The 16,785-nt window shown below is 33.6% G+C and overlaps 1 pseudogene; it reads left to right on the top strand.

Annotated features, from left to right (window-relative positions):
* The first annotated feature begins 3,461 nt into the window (after positions 1-3,461).
* On the top strand, positions 3,462-5,876 carry LOC149163042 (putative N-acetyltransferase HLS1 pseudogene; annotated as a pseudogene).
* Positions 5,877-16,785: the final 10,909 nt, after the last annotated feature.

Here is a 16,785-nt window from a genome sequence, read left to right as displayed (position 1 = left end):
TAAAATATTCACTTCAGATCTATGCTTGGCTCAAGGTTCTGCAGGCCTAGTTTTGTTGACCCTCCATCCTAGTTGTACCACACTATTTTATGCTCACCTTCACATCTTTGTTCCTCTCCTTTGCTCGTTGTTCCATCGAATGGAATGTGTGGGTTTATATTAAATGAGGTCAGTGGATATTCCAATGATATTGTTGGTGGTCCTAGTTGGCAAAGATATGTTAAGACATTATGGTTAGGGAGGTCCAGGGGTCAAGCCAGTAGACCTCTTGTTTTTTTGGTTTCTATGGTAATGGTTACAATAATGTTTAGTGGGGATGCCAAATTTGATGGTCCGTCAACCCACCATTCAAACATTCTGCCAATTAAACGATAACTCTGCCTTGTTGGTTGGGACCTATTTGGCCACTAGTTCGGTGCCACACAACACCATTTGATTGGGCCATGTTATCCCCTACTATTGGGCCAACAAAACACCCAACCAAATTGCAACTAATTGTACAGTCCCACATGGAGGGTATGGTGGGGTCCACCCTTTTGACTTTTTCCAAGTTCCACCAGAACTTTGACTAGCAATAACTTTTTCATATGAACTCAGATTGACATTTCGTTTGCATCATAGGACACATCTTGTCAAGCTATTCGAATTGATGCTAGTTTCATTGAGATTTGAGGACTTCTAATTTTTGGCCTTTTGGAATCCTCATGGATCATTATCTATTATGTTCAATTTTCTTTCCATGATCAACTAAGGCTAGAGCTTCTCCTCCCTAGTTTTCTACAATCTGTAATTGACGTGTGCCATAGCTCCTTATTAATTAAATTGTTTTTAATATCATTGAACTTTAGGGTACTTGTAGTTGTTGAAATGCTCATAGCAACTATCAAATTCTCTCATATGTTTGGCATGGAGTACATGAGTAGTATGGCTCTAATTTCATCATCCATAACAATTTTTACTGAGGCAAGTTGACGGGTAATTATATTAAATTCATTAAATACTTTGTAACTAAAGAAACCTCCTTCATCTTGAGATTATATAGCTTATTACTCAAGAAAACTTTGTTTAATGTCACGTTTTTCTCATACAAATCATGCATCCTTTTTCATAGTTCTTTTGTTTTCTTACTAGCCACATGGAGGTAGACATGGTTTGCTAGGTATTGATGGATTGTAGAATTAGTATTTCTTTCCAGCATTTTCTAGGCTTCAACCATCATTCATGAGGGTTCCTTCGCCACTCTTTCAATCAAAAAATATTAATCCTTTAAATTTAGTGTATCCTTCATATGTGATTTCCATAGGGAAAAATTGGCCCCATATAGTTTGATGCAATTGTCTTTGTATTGCTTAATATACTTAACTTATACCAATAACAATAAGAACTTGCAGACTTGAATCCATTTGTTGAAAAATAGAATAGCAAAAGATAAAATAAACTTAAAAATAAAAAGGCAATAAAGACAAAATTATCACAATACACCAGATTTACATGGAAAACCCAACAATGAGAAATGAACATAGATATGTCCATTTACTTCTTGCTCACCCACTCTTTTACCATAGATATTTCCTAACATATAAATAGACTTTGTTAAAATACAATAATTTTTCAATATCATATACTCAAACAAATAATTGATTTGATTCCTTTCATAACATGCTAAATATATAAAGAATTAAAATATTATAGTTTTTTTATTTAATTTGAATCATGGTTCCTTAACTTATAAAGAAAATTTGCAGTTATTTGTTTTAAAAGTATTTTAATTTTTAGCGTTTGACATTTGTTTGAAGGAGAGGGAGTTTATTGGATTAAGGTGCATAAAATAAGAACATTAATGCACTTATTAGGTTTAAAAAGAGATAACTATCCTTTTATGCTCCCAAATTAAAGATGGTGGTACAAGCTTTCTTCCTAACAAACACGTGTTCAATATAACAACCATTATGAGGATTGTCATCATTTTTAGTGAAATCTACTCATAAAAATGGAAGATCATGAAAGTAAAAGGTTCAATGGTAAAGCCTAATCAAACATAAATTATTATTTGCCATGGGAGCTTTATAAGGGTTGATTTATTTATTTTCGAAGAGGCATTGAAAACAAATGAGAAACTTAACATCTGCTATTTAATATTAAAAAATAATATTGAAATATTTGGATCAGCTCAATGCCAAGCATCATCCTTTGGAAAATTGAGGGACCCAAGGACCACCTTTTTCGCTTTGGACAAAGTAAATGGTATGCCCCACTTAGGGATGTGTTTGGTATATATTTTGGCAATATCAAATGATTACGCACACAAACGTTCCTTTTCTCTCGAGTGGGCAACCTAGATTCCAATTGTCTCATCTACGTCTTATGCTTTCAATTTTAAAGAGACGATATATAAATCATGAGAGTGAGACAAAGGATAGAGACGTTGATAAACAAATCATGAGAGGGACAAGGACCGGTTCATAAAGGAAAAAGTTGACTAAAACTCCTAAGTGTTTTTTAATGTCATAGTGAGAATCGTAATAGATGTGGTTTTTTCATTAAATATTTTTCCATTGGTTAGCCCTAAGAATCGTTCCTTTCCGATAAATAAGAGACGATAATACGAGCACTTGCGACAAAGACTCTGGTTCATTGACTTCACCTTGTTCCCCATTTGTCCCCTTACCAGCCTACCAGCTTTATGAAATCGTTAAATAGAAAATCCAAATCCAAACGTCAAATCTCCCCCACCCCACTAGACTATATCAAATTAAAACTATAATATAAAATTTTGATTTGGTTTCTAGGTCATAGGTCCCTATCCCAGCTCTAGAGGCCATAAAGTTAAATAAACAATTTTGGTCACTACCCGGTCCGGCTTTCCTTCTTTGAAATTAAGTTTTCGACATCATGAAAATGACGTGCACAAAAAATAAATTTGCTTTCAACCCCAGTGACGTTATTTGCTGTTGCCAATCATGTCCAGCAGCACGTCAAGAAGATGCCCCTACGCTGTACCTGGCACCATCGCCAACGGCATGATTGTTAACAATCTCAGCATATTCTAAATTAATTCCTAGTTGTTGATTTCAAAGAACAGTGAGAAAAAAAAAACCGCGGAAAATAACGTTATACTCCTCGTCAGCAATCATTTTTCAAACCAGGATTTTACACACATCTGACCCAACGTTGGAAGCGTGAAGCTTGTCAAAAATCATTCCTTTTCTATGTGTCTGTGATAAGATTGTAGAGTTTAACGTACGCTCTTATATGTGCGTGTATACGTTTCTTCTATATACTTTTCTGCGATAAGATTGTAGACTTTAACGTACGCTGTATGTGTACATTTTATGCAATCTACACAGGTCTTCTGAGACCAGAAGCAATTCAATATACAGAGCACTTCTGCTTTTCAGAAAGGAATCTGCAACTTGCCTTTATTCATCCGATTTAGCACACAATTGTCCAATCAGTGAGTAATGGCTGTGTATGATTTGACTCATAGAAATTTAGAAGAATCCCAGAAGTTAATTGATATCAGAGAATTTGATCCACAGAAAGATATCCAAAAAGTAGAAGAGTTGGAGAGACGATGTGAAATTGGGCCGAGTGGCAGCGTCGCCCTCTACATAGACGACTTAGGTGATCCCGTCTGTAGGATTCGCAACAGTACTGCCTATACGATGCTGGTACGTTTCATTTTATGTTTGGACGTTAAGGGCTGAAAATAAGTTAAGTAGTTTGTTATAGCTATTAAATGAACGGGAGCTGTATATGCCCATCACGGTAGGAACTGTATATGCCCATCTTGTGGGTATATACAGCTATTTCTATGAAAATTGTATATGTCTACTGTTTATAGTTTATTTAATGTTGTCAAAATAAAATGGTGGATATCATTATCTTTTATTTAATATTGCCAAAATCGAAAAATAAGTATATACAGCCGTCATTGGGTGGGTATATATGGTCATCCTTTATTTAATATTGCTAAAATGTGTATATATACCAGCGTCATTTATTTAATGTTACCAAAATCCAATAGTATACATATACCGCAGCCATTAATTTAATACCTTACAACATACCACAGTTCATGTAATGCCCTATAGTATACTAAATATTTGTTGGCTATAACATACTGAAAATTTGTTGTTCGTAAGTATCACTCAACAACTTTTGACCGTTCAAATCATAAATTTTGATCGCTGGATTGAGAATAAATCCCCTATAGTATACTGAATATCTGTTGCCTATAACATACTGAAAATTTGTTGTTCGTAACTATCACTCAACAACTTTTGACCGTTCAAATCATAAATTTTGATGGCTGGATTGAGAATAAATCCCCTATAGTATAGGAAATATTCGTTGCCTATAACATACTGACAATTTGTTGTTCGTAAGTATCCCTCAACAACTTTTGACCGTTCAAATCATAAATTTTGATGGCCGGATTGAGAATAAATCCCCTATAGTATACTGAATATTTGTTGTTCGTAAGTATCGCTCAAAAACTTTTGACAGTTTAAATCATAAATTTTGATGTCTGGATTGAGAATAAATCCATTCAAAAATTCATTTTCTTTAATGCAGATTGCAGAGTACGGGGTGGAGAGAGAGATGGTGGGGCTCATCAGAAGCTCCGTAAAGGCAGTCGTGTGCGGAAATAAGCAAATACGGCCTGGGGAAGAGCATATACCGTTGTTCGCCAACGTAGGTTACATTCTTGGTCTCCGAGTATCGCCAACCCACAGGTACCACTATATTAAATAGTTTAATTATTATGATAAATAGTAACTGTTAATTGATATTTTCTTACAGGTACCACTATATTAAATAGTTTAATTATTATGATAAATAGTAACTGTTAATTGATATTTTCTTCGATGATTTAACAGGCGTATGGGGATTGCGCTAAAGTTAGTCCAAGCTGTGGAAGAATGGTCTAGAAGAAATGGTGCTGCTTATGTGTACATGGCCACGGAAAATGACAACGAACCGTGCATCAAGCTTTTCGTAGAGAAATGCGGCTTCGCCAAATTTAGAACACCCGCCGTCTTAGTCCACCCCGTCCACTGCCACTCGAAACGTATCTCCATTGGAGCAAACATACTGAAGCTTAACGTTGTGGAAGCGGAGAGTTTGTATCGGCAGTGCATGGGGACGGCAGAATTCTTCCCCAAAGACATGGACGCCGTGCTGGGCAACAGGTTGAGCCTGGGAACTTGGGTGGCTGTCCCTCGGGCTGAACAATGGCAACGACACGGCTCCTCTGGTGCTCGTGCCGGTGGTACCACTTCTTGGGCGGTTGTCAGCTTGTGGAACACGTCAGAGGTGTTCAAGATAACTGTCAAGGGCGTGCGCATGGCGACGCGTGTATACGCCACCACGAGTAGGTTGTTGGACACTGCGCTGCCGTGGCTCAACATCCCGTCGGTACCGGACGTGTTCCATTCCTTCGGTGTGGCTTTTCTGTATGGAGTGCACGCTGAGGGACCAAAGGGTGGAGAGTTAATGAATCATCTCTGCCGCTTTGCTCATAATATGGCAAAGGAGAAAGGGTGCCGTCTTATAGCTACCGAAATTGGTGGTTGTGACCCGTTGAAGCACTACATCCCCCACTGGAATCGTTTCTCTTGTCCAGAGGACCTGTGGTGCATCAAGAAGCTGACTCCTCCTTCAAGTGCAAAACAAGAAGAGGAATATGATTGGAGCAAGTCAATCCCCGGTGTTAAGCTTTTTGTTGATCCTAGAGAATTTTGACAATGCTCATCTCATGGTGTCCCGGTAAGGTGCTCAAGTTGGCAAAGAAATGAAAGGCCTTTCTGTTAAAGGGATTGTCATGGAGAAGTGAAACTATTTTTGGATTCAGTTTTAAGTTAGAAATTTAATTGGTCATGTTCAGCGTTCAAAATTGAACACGTCAGAGCCCTTCAAAGGGCTGGCATGTTAGAGAAGTAAGGAGAAATTTTTGCCCACAAATTTAAAATATGATTTTTGTCATTCAAAAAAAATTGGAATAATATCTTAAAATTTTGTAAGAAGGGCTGTTAAATTTTCAACAATTTTTTAAATTTCATTTTTTTTGAAATTAAAATTTTAAGAATGTTGAATTTGTGAATTTCCTTTCATGTTAAAACTTAAATTCCATTTGAGAAACTCGCATTTCAAAAACAACAATTTATTTTTGGCTTGTTTTTTTTAATTGTGCATATGATGCAAGTTCTTATTACTTATTATGTCAAAATTACCTTTTCATACCATTACATTTGTCTGTTTCTAAATTGCTCTCATTTAAAAAACAACAGTTTCTTTTTGAGTTGTTTTTTTCTAATTGTACATATGATCCAAGTTTTTATTAATTATTATTTCACAATTACCCTTTGATACCATTTCATTTGGTAGTTTCAATTGAGAGCCACTAGATGTCAATATGGGTCATGTATTGGATCTGTAATTTTATTGGGCTATGCCTAAAGGCTGCCCAAAGCAAGGTTTGACAACGATTTAAGCTGGAGAGGAGCATAGATTCATGATTCAGTGAACACCTGTCAAGCAAGGTTTAAGCACAATTTATGCTTGGAGAGGAACGCATTCCACAGGCTTCCTAACGTACTGGATTTTATTTGTTTGCAGATTCCCAATTCCTGGTATGTTTTCATATTCCCAATTTCTGAATGAGTTACTTGTATCAGTGTTAGTAAATGTGCTAGTGACTTGGAGGCAAGATACTAGTAATCAGAGAACAGAGTTATCTTTCTTCATAATAATTCTAGATGCCACCACAAATCTGGAAAGTATGTTACAGAATGCTTGTAGTTTGCTTAACTTATTTTTCTAGAAAACAACAAGTCATCCATAAACATGAGATGTGAAATACCAGTGGTTTTTATTACCCCGCATCTAGCAATTAGTCCATTTTCTCTAGGCAACGTCATATAGTCATCAAAATTAGCCTTAGATCTCAACAACATTATACACAACACCTTGTTAGATTAAGCTACTGATGTGAGCCCTCAAATACCCATAAGAAATATTTGAGTGTGCTGTTATGGCCTATAGCCTAACACATAGTTTTCCTATAGCAGCATAAACATTACTCTTGATCTTCCAATGATATCCCAACAAGTTGATCCACTTCTTCTTTTAACTCGACGTCCTTACAAGAAGGAACCATCCTCACACAATTGCAAGAGGGAGGCTCAAACCGTCCCTTAACTTATTCCAGTTTATGATGGCTACTTTGCTACGGCTAGATGACAACAAATAGAAGCCCTTCTAAACTGCATATTTAGGGTCCTTATTACAGTGTATGGGTTCACTACTGATCAACTCTCCTTCGTTGCGAATATGGCTTCATCATTACTGCGGATTAGGGCATCATCAAACAATAGATTAGTAGGCTTCGTTAGGGCTCCTTTGATAGCGTGTAAGTGTCACCCTTAATTGCGGATTACATTAACTTTGAGGACTGCGGCTAGGGCAGCTTATATAGACTCCTCTTTGACTGTGTCTAGCGCTGGTTAAGGCCTCCTCTTCCCAGTGTATAATGTTCCTCTTCTTGCTACGTAGACAGGTCTCCTTTTGATGCATGTAGAAGGGAGACTAATGAGGAGTATCCCCACAAACCAACTGGTATACTTTATACTATGTCCATAAAAAAAAAATTAAGTGCATCAAAAATGATTTTGTGAACTATATAAACCTATTGCACTCACCTAAAACGATCGTAGCTTTGTCTTTGGGTTTAGGAAAAGGATATGAACTGCCCTTCTTCAGATAGATCACGATTGCTCCAAGGACCCTAGCTCGGAGCCATGAGACATGAGCGTGCCACCACAAGGTTCCTTCCTGATCAACATTGATGAATCTGTATGTGTAACTTCCACCCGGTTGAATTGGGCACTATGTAATATACTCGCGTCCATCGGCCCAACCTGTATGTAATTGGTGTATTCCATGCCTGCCATGATTGAAACATCTATCACTCTCAACTTTACATTATTTCTTTCATATAGTCAGAGAGGTAGGTTAACATCCCAACAAATTACCCTCTTCCACAAGTTTGAAATACAGAGAGGTTAAGAAGTCGATTTCAAGGGATATACAACATAAAGTATTCTTGTTTGCTGAAATTATTTTTGTTCATTGAAATTATACGCAAGACTTATTTATGCATAATCTAAGATTGCACGTATCAAAGGCAATAGGGACTTCCTAAATGGCTAGATTCATTTTTACTATAAATATCTGTGATTTTAAGAGATGGTAGATTTGAATTGAATCTCATATTCCATGAATCTGTAATGCATATAAATTAATAGATGGTAGATTTTAATTGAAGCAGATATTCCAGGAATCTGTAATAGTGGTAAACAATAAATTTGATTTAAATAAATTATTTTAGAAATATGTAATTAATATAAGAAATTGAATCTCCAAAAATCTGCCCGATGAATTTGAATTTTGAATTTGAATCAAATTAACTTCACCAAAGATTGAATCACCATATTCCAATTAAGGGATGTCCAAAAAATAGTGGGTCCCCGTTGCTTAAAAAATAGTTGGTCATCATAACTGGCCATTTACAATGACTATATCGTGCATCTAGCATAATCTCTTAATAGGGGTGATTTCAATATGTTCCAATAAATTGAGATTGTAACAATATAATGAGCCAGAATTTAGTTCAATTCATAGTTTGGTATATGCCCATTAGTTTATTCATCTCCTTTCACTCATAATTATTATATAAAATTTTCACAATATATCAATAAGAGTAATTCATTTACTAATGCAGCGTTTGAAGTAGTGGTATCTTTTTGTTTGTGAAAAAATAAATTTAAATTTGAAAATAATTTACTAGTGTCAATTGAATTGCTTCTTTTTTTATGCTTTTCATTATAGAAGTGCGACCTAGATGTGTGCCCTTCTAAATGAAATTAAGACCCGCCCTTCAAATTTGATCACTGGTCATGTTATGTTTTGTTTTTTTATAGTTGTTAAAATTTATCATAACTTAGTTGTCAAACCAGCAGTGAAGATAGCTATTTCTAGTTGCTAACCTCTAATGTCAGCTGACTCATCACCTTTATTCAAGGAAAACCACGCACTTCGCTTGTGCCAGATGCCCTGTTAACCTATTTTCTTAGGTCATAGAGGAGCTCTTAGCCAAGCTGAAGTAGTTTTAAAACATAAGAGCATACTCCAAGGCCTTAATTGGCCTTAGCCAAGCTGAAGTAATTTTAAGACATAAGAACATACTCCAAGGCCTTAATTGGCCATGTTATTGTAATGTAGTCATAATATCATGAAAAAAAAATGAATTTTAAAAATAATCCATTTTTTTCTAATTTTTTAAAATTTATTATTATTAATTTAAAATATATTGTGATTTGATATCTATTAATATTTATAGTTATTTAATTTATATGACTAGATTAATATACATATATTCATCTTTTGTTTCCAAATATAATTGGATATTGTAATAGAAACATAAAGTAAGTTTAAGGTTTTTAATGGTGGATTATTAAATGATTATCATTTCAGGGTGAATTTAAAAACCGGATAAGTCCATTTTTATGATTTATATTTTTTAAAGAAGTAAAACAAAGTGTAATTATGTTGTCATATCAAAATTATATTTTAAATATTTTATTGATTTTTTCTATAAGATATAGAATTGTTAATGATAAAGTATAGTGTTAAAGAATTTTAAAATGTTATTTGAAATATATTTTATATATATAAAAGAAGGCATATTTTAAATAAAGAATAAAATTTTAATAATATTATTAATTGAATATAATTTGGGTGGTTGAAAGAAATGTTTTTGTTTTTTTTATGAAATTTAACGTTAATATGTAAAAGATTGAGCTCATAATAAGTATATTCTTATAATAATTTTAAAGCTATGCAATAATTTAAAATCATTTCTCATATGCAATATAAAGATATTTCTTCCTGAAAAAATATTGATTGTTTTTTATATATTTATTTTATTATTCAAATTATCATTTATAAATTTATTTTCAACTTTAACTTTTTTAATATTTTTACTTATTTAAATTTTCAACTTTAAGAAATAATAATTTATGGATCTACTTTTTAAATAATTAAATAATAATTTCATGTTCACTAATAAATTTATTGATGGTGATGATGATTATTAACATCCACTAATGATCTACATACCCTGATGAAGGAAAGAGATTAAAATGAATTCTTTAACATTTTATTTATACGCTCAAAAAGAAGTGAAAGAATCATTTAAAAAGTCAATAAGGTTCCCACTGTTAGGAATATATTGAAAATTAGATAAAAAAGTGCTTTTCATTTTAATCTTCTTAGTATTGCACATGCGGCAAACTACTACATCCAAGGTGTTTTGGAAATGGACCAACACCCAATTTCACTATGAAGCTCATGAAAATTAACTCTTTTCTTAGCAATGTTCATTTTCTTCTTAACTCTAGTCAAGACAAAAATATATTGTTGGTTTTCCAAATTGGGGTTGATCAACTCCTTATAATATCTTAGTTCCCCTTTTCCTGTAACTCTTTATCACTCCACAATTTCTCCTTAAATTTGGAAGTGGTTCTACAAGATAACCTCTCGCTTTATCCTTTAATGGTCCATCCCACTTTATCCTTTAATGATCCATCCAAGACTGGACATCCTTATTACATCCTCCAACTTTATCCTTTAATGGTCCATCGAAGACTGGACATCCTTATTACATCCTTTCTTGAGTGGAACGTAAAATTTTTGGCTAGGGTTAGGAGCAATTTTAGGAAACCTCTTGACTTCCATATTGTATAACTTCTTATACATAACATACATGGTCATAACCATGCTTTCAATTGGGGAAAGGAATTCCTCAATCAAGAGGATAGCGTACAAAGTACTACATTTAATCTTTAGGTTGTAGGTTATAAACTACTTTTGAATCTATGTAGCCTCCTTCCACCACTCTTTCGATTTGTTGCAACCCCAAATCTCACCTCCATATGAAATAATAGGAGTGACATGAGTCTCAAAGAGGAGTTTTTTCATTATCCCATATCTAAAGATTTGTCATCTTGCTATTTTTTTCAATCACATAGTAAGTTTTCCACCTTCCATTTATCCTTTTCTCATTGCTATAATCTTAATTGAGCTTATGATGGATGTTAATTTCCAAATATTTGTATGGAACAAATTCCTAATATTTTTTATCATAAATGAATGTATCATAAATGATATTTTTTTGATTTAGTTATCAAGAAACCTACATCTTCTAAATCTTTTAAATGCTTTTGCAATTTATCAATGTCTATTGCAAAAATAATGGAGAATAAACGACACGGTTGGTTGACTACTATATGGTATTGAAGTTTAATTTTTTTACATCTATACAAAAATATTTTAGATAAGAATTCAATTACGGTATTATAATTTTAGTCCAATATTATTACTTAAAATTTTCCATAAATTTTAAATTTATTTAATGAATAATTTAAATTTTATAAATTTTATGTTTAATTTTAAAAATATATATTTATTTTATTTTTCAATAATTTTAAATTAATTAATTAATTATATATATATATAAATATATATGATTTTTTTTTTTTAATATTTACTATATTATTAATATTTACTCCGTTATAATATTACTAATATTATAATAGTAATATTGATATTTATAATTTATAAAATTTATTACAACTTAATTGATAAATAAAAATAGTTAGATTAAATATTGTTCAAAACATTATTTATAGACTTGAATCTAGTGAAAATGAAAATATCAAAGTTGTTATGAATTTTGGATTATGTATACGATAATAAAAATGTTTTAAATTAATTTTTTAATTAAATTTATTATTTTATTTATAATATCATTTTTATAGAATAGAAATAAAAATATCAAATTAAATTAAATATATTTTCTATAATGAAATGAAAATATAAAGTTTTCATGATTTTTGTATTATATTAATATTAAAAATAATATTTAATATTTTTTAAATCAATAAAAAAGTTTTAATAAAAATATCAAATTAATTTAAATTTATTATTCATATTAGCAATTTTATTTAATGGAAACGAAAATACCAAATTATCATGATTTCAATATTATATGATAAAAACGAACATATTTATTGTTTCTTAAAATTAATAAATTTTATCAAATAAATCAAACTGTATTTGAAATATCAATTTCATAATCCAAGATAATGTATTTTAATATTCATAAAACTTATTATAGAGTTAAAAATAACTTTCATTCATCTTCAATCTTTTATGTATTACAATTTTTATAGATTAGCTTATTTTAAGGTATTTTGGATTAATTCAAAGATCTATTTCACTATAAAAATCATAGGTATTGCCTTCATGGGTGTGACATATTAGTAAATTTTGGGGATTTTGAAATGGGCTTGCCATCTTATGATCTCTCTTGACCTCATGTAAGTCTTTATGTGGGAGTTGGGAAGCATGCACGCCCATGTGAAGTCTTAGGACACTACAGGGTGGCTATTAAAGGCATTTACATTGGTTATTTCGATAATTCGTATTTGTACCACAGGAGAAGGCGGTGGTATGTTTGACAATGTTCGAGGTACCAAAGTGAAATGGGTGGAAGGATGCTTAGTAGTTTGTATGTTTGTGTGTCGAATGGTGAGAAGCACTGCAAGGGGAAGTCTCTCTATGTCAGCCCAACGATGGAAGGGGTAATCCATAACATAATTAGCCTTGAGAATAAGAAAGAGAAGGATTTTGAGAGAGAGGATAAAAATAATTTCGGAATTGAGTCGTGTGGTGGGAGACTTCTCGAGGAGCAATAAGTCCATATTACTGATGCATACTCCTTTGATTTGTTCTCAGTGTTGTTGTGGGTTATGCATACCAGGTATACATTTTTCAGCCTAGTTGTTTATTTTGCATTATTTACATGTATGCTTATAAGCTCTAGCCTCATTGGATGTGTCAGTGTAGAGGGGATGTCAAATAGGGGTGTTTTAGATTTCCTCTTCTATATCCAATGTGGAAGTGGAGACATATGGAGGTTTACCGGTAGGTAGTGAAACATTATTTTAGGTGTTTGAGTGGTATGAGCATTCTAGATTCCGGCTATATATTGGTTAGGTATCTCCGAGAAAGGAGGGTGTCTGCTTGGCTGGTTAGCAGTGTGGCTTTGAAAGCCCCAGTTTTCTATACAAACTAGTTTAAGTTTCTTTCGACCCTCTTGGGGTGGTAGGCGAGTGTATCCTCCACAGGGGTCAAGCTAATTAGTGGTGAATTGGTTTTTGTTTTTCTAGAAGTTTGGGTGGTGTATGTGGTGGCTTGTGGGGGTCTCCCCAGCAAGAGGTTTCTACATTGGGGGACATGGTTGTTTGGAGCCCCTAGTAGGAAGAAGGGGTACTCCTATGTTCAAAATAGCAACAAGAAATGATAAAAATAGAATCTAGAAATTCCAATTTTAATTTGTCCTTGAATTAAAATTGAATTTAGTCTCACCAGCTACTTGGAAATAATTAATTCATTCATTATGGAATAATTGGTTGGAGAAATTCAAGTTAGAATTCTTTTTGAAGTCATGCAACAGTTATCCCTTAAATTAAGGAGATTATCCCTTAATTAAGGAGATAAGATTGAGTTATATTTGAGTTGTAATTAGTTAACTCAATTTACTGAGTTAAGTCTGGTTAAATTAGTTCCAAACTATTTGAGGAACTAATTGTGAGTTATTAGTCAGTTGATGCATGCATCCACTCAACCAGTGTACTCCAAATAACTAAAGATTCCCTCATCAGTAACTCATGCATGTCTATTCTGAGAAGGACTTAGTTGAGATTAAAGACAAGGACAATGTACTATCAGTTGCATGTGTTTTCCTATAAAGAAAACTCATGCATGCAGAAGGAAGGATCCTAGAGGATTGTGCAATTCATACAAGGTGTGAGATCAGTGTTCCACTTGGTTGAGAGTTTTCCACTTGGTAACAGTAGGATCACCCAGGAGAAACAACACAAGGAAATAGGAGCTTGGAGGGCATAGGAGAAGGCTTGTGAGAAGCCAGGATTGCCTATGAGCATCTGTGAGGATTGTACTAAGAGCTGGCTAGTTGTGAGAGCTAAGGCTTTGTATAATCCCTATGTATTTCCACCTTGTATGATAATATAGATAGTGGGGTTTTTAGCTGAGGCTTTCCCCAAAGTATTTTCATGTGTATTGTGCATTGATTCTTATTCTTATAGTTATGTTTAGCTCTGATTCAGCTCAATCTTTAAGCTTCCACAAATTGATAGTAGAAGTAGATTATATTATTTTTCTTTGGTTATATTGCATTATCGAGTTAATCTACAGTTAGATTTTCTACATAGGTCTAAGAGCGAGATTTGTAGAGAATTTGCAAAATTTTTACATCCTATTCAATTAATGAGATTGGTTGGTGCAACAAAGGCACTTTCTCTTTAGGATAAGAAAGTCAAAGGGGGGTGATGAATATGCATCCTTAGTGAGGCTGAGCACATCAAGGAATGGAAGAGAGGGACTTTTAGCTTTGGTAGCAGCAACAAGAGTAGGGACATGGATAAACAGTAGATCTACCACTCTCTCGGTCCTTTACCTCATCGATGAACACCTCCTTGATGGAAGACAATGCGAGCATCTTTAAATAGCTGAGTAGTTCCTTGGACCAACTCAATTGTGCCTAGAAAGATAATCACAATGACATTATCGCCTTCATGAATAACATTCAACAAAGCCAGTGGGAGATGCATGATATATTTGTTAGTCTATGGAGAGGGAAGTGGCGCATCCAGGAGCAACTCGACCGTTTGGATACCAAGTTGGCACACATGGAGGGGCACGCTTATTGTGAATTCAAACCCCTGCCATCCCTTGGATCATGTCGAGATCATCTTGCCTCGGTAAAATTTGATGATGTCTGATGATTGTTGGTTTTCTTTTGGTTGTATGGGTGTTTTGGCACTTTTTACCTTTCATTTTATGTAAATAGTTGTCATTTTGGAAATTTACTATATATCTGGGTATGCTTTTGTTGGCTAATAAATCTAGTAAGAGTGAACACAACAAATTTTTGAGGAATACAAAGAGGAGATGTAATCGTTTGCATTAATAGGAAAACTTTGATTAAAAATAAAAAATAATAAATAAAAGTCATAAGTATTGATCATAATTTAAAAATAGTCAATTTGCTTTTAAATTTTTTAATATTGAAAATTAATCATAATTTAAAGTTTATAAAAAAATTAATATTCTTAAATAAAAAAAATATCTTTTTTTATGATAAAAATAAAACTAAGTGTCTTTAACTTTATTAATAATACTAATTAAAATGGGGGGGGCGGGGGGTAGGGAGGGGTTTTAATAAGCCCACATGAAGAAACATAGATGAAATTTGCATGGGGTTAGGGAAAGCCACAAATAATCAAGCATAAGAACTGACTTTGTGGCAAGGATTAAAAATAATGTTATAATGAAGAATTGATTATCTCATTGTAATAGGAAACTCAATGCTAGTTATTCATAAATTCCATAAAGAAAAAGTTAAGATCCAAAAATATTTGGCCCCCTTATATGAGAAAATATGGAATCAAATCCAAAAATTTGAATCCATATCCTTTTATCATGTTAAAAGAGAAAATAATAACATTGTAGATGAATAGGCCAATATAGGGGCAGGCCTTGATCAGGTCTCTCTTCTCCTAGATCCAGGCGTGTTGTCATTCCAATACATGCCATGATCATTGAGAGAATTAATAGTTTGATGTTTGGGAACATATCTCTTATGAAAAGACGACAAGAACAAGCTTTGATGCATTCCTCAATTTTAAATGTCATTCATGAAAAATTGTTAAGGAAGGTGATGGCTCAACGACTCATGGCTTTAGAGACAGAGACAGATCATCCCTCCAGGTGGTTAATTATTGGAGCTCTTGTCATGAGCAAGTAAATATTATGTCATAACCCCTGTGCTCATGCATTGGGATATAACTCTCCTCAGGTTTGTATCTCATTCATCTGCTTGAGGAGTAAATGTGATCAAACCAAGCATCAGGTGAGGGATATGTTGTAGAGAATTGGTGATTGCAGTTGATTTTTGGATTATGGAAACATTCAACGCTCTCTAATGGCAGTTGCAAAAGGAATGGGGCTCTCCACTAGCTATAAATGGAAAGCGACGAGGTTAGAGTTGCATGAAATATTTGTCAAAATTCGTTTGCAAAGGAGCATGGCGTAGTTGAATGTTGAGGGTGGTGAATATTTGGAGCACACAGAGCTCACTCTGGAGCAACACATTGGAAAGTTGGATATGGTTGGGTATAAAATTGATCTAGAGGCACACACCCATTTCTCGTCGATTTCAAGGGAAATGGAAGTTTCGTGCAATGATATGGAGCAGATTCCCCTTTTGGTGGAAATATTGTCCACCAAAGTTGATAATTTGACTATGAAGGTTGATGGAATCGAGGTTGCGGCAGAGGTTTGAGTTCTTAAGGAGGCCCCATGCTTGTAGGAGCCATCCTCTCCAAGAACAATTCTGTTAAACGAAGTTGAGGAGAAACTTCTAGAAATGAGACGTAAACAGAGGAAAAAAATGAGAATGAAGTTACAGACAGATAACTAAAAATAGGAAGATAGCAGACTACATACATGGTAGTAGTATAATTCTTTTTACATAATTAAGAAGCATGAAAAATGAAATTTCCTTATGGTTGTATACCAAATTTTGATTAGTATAAACTACACTTTATTTTATATATATATAATATTAAATATCTA

The sequence above is a fragment of the Pinus tabuliformis genome, chromosome 5_2, assembly GCF_031772625.1.
Source record: "Pinus tabuliformis cultivar Carrire ecotype Pingquan chromosome 5_2, CPIR1, whole genome shotgun sequence".
Lineage (NCBI taxonomy): Eukaryota > Viridiplantae > Streptophyta > Pinopsida > Pinales > Pinaceae > Pinus > Pinus tabuliformis.
This window is presented reverse-complemented; position numbering and strand designations above follow the sequence as displayed.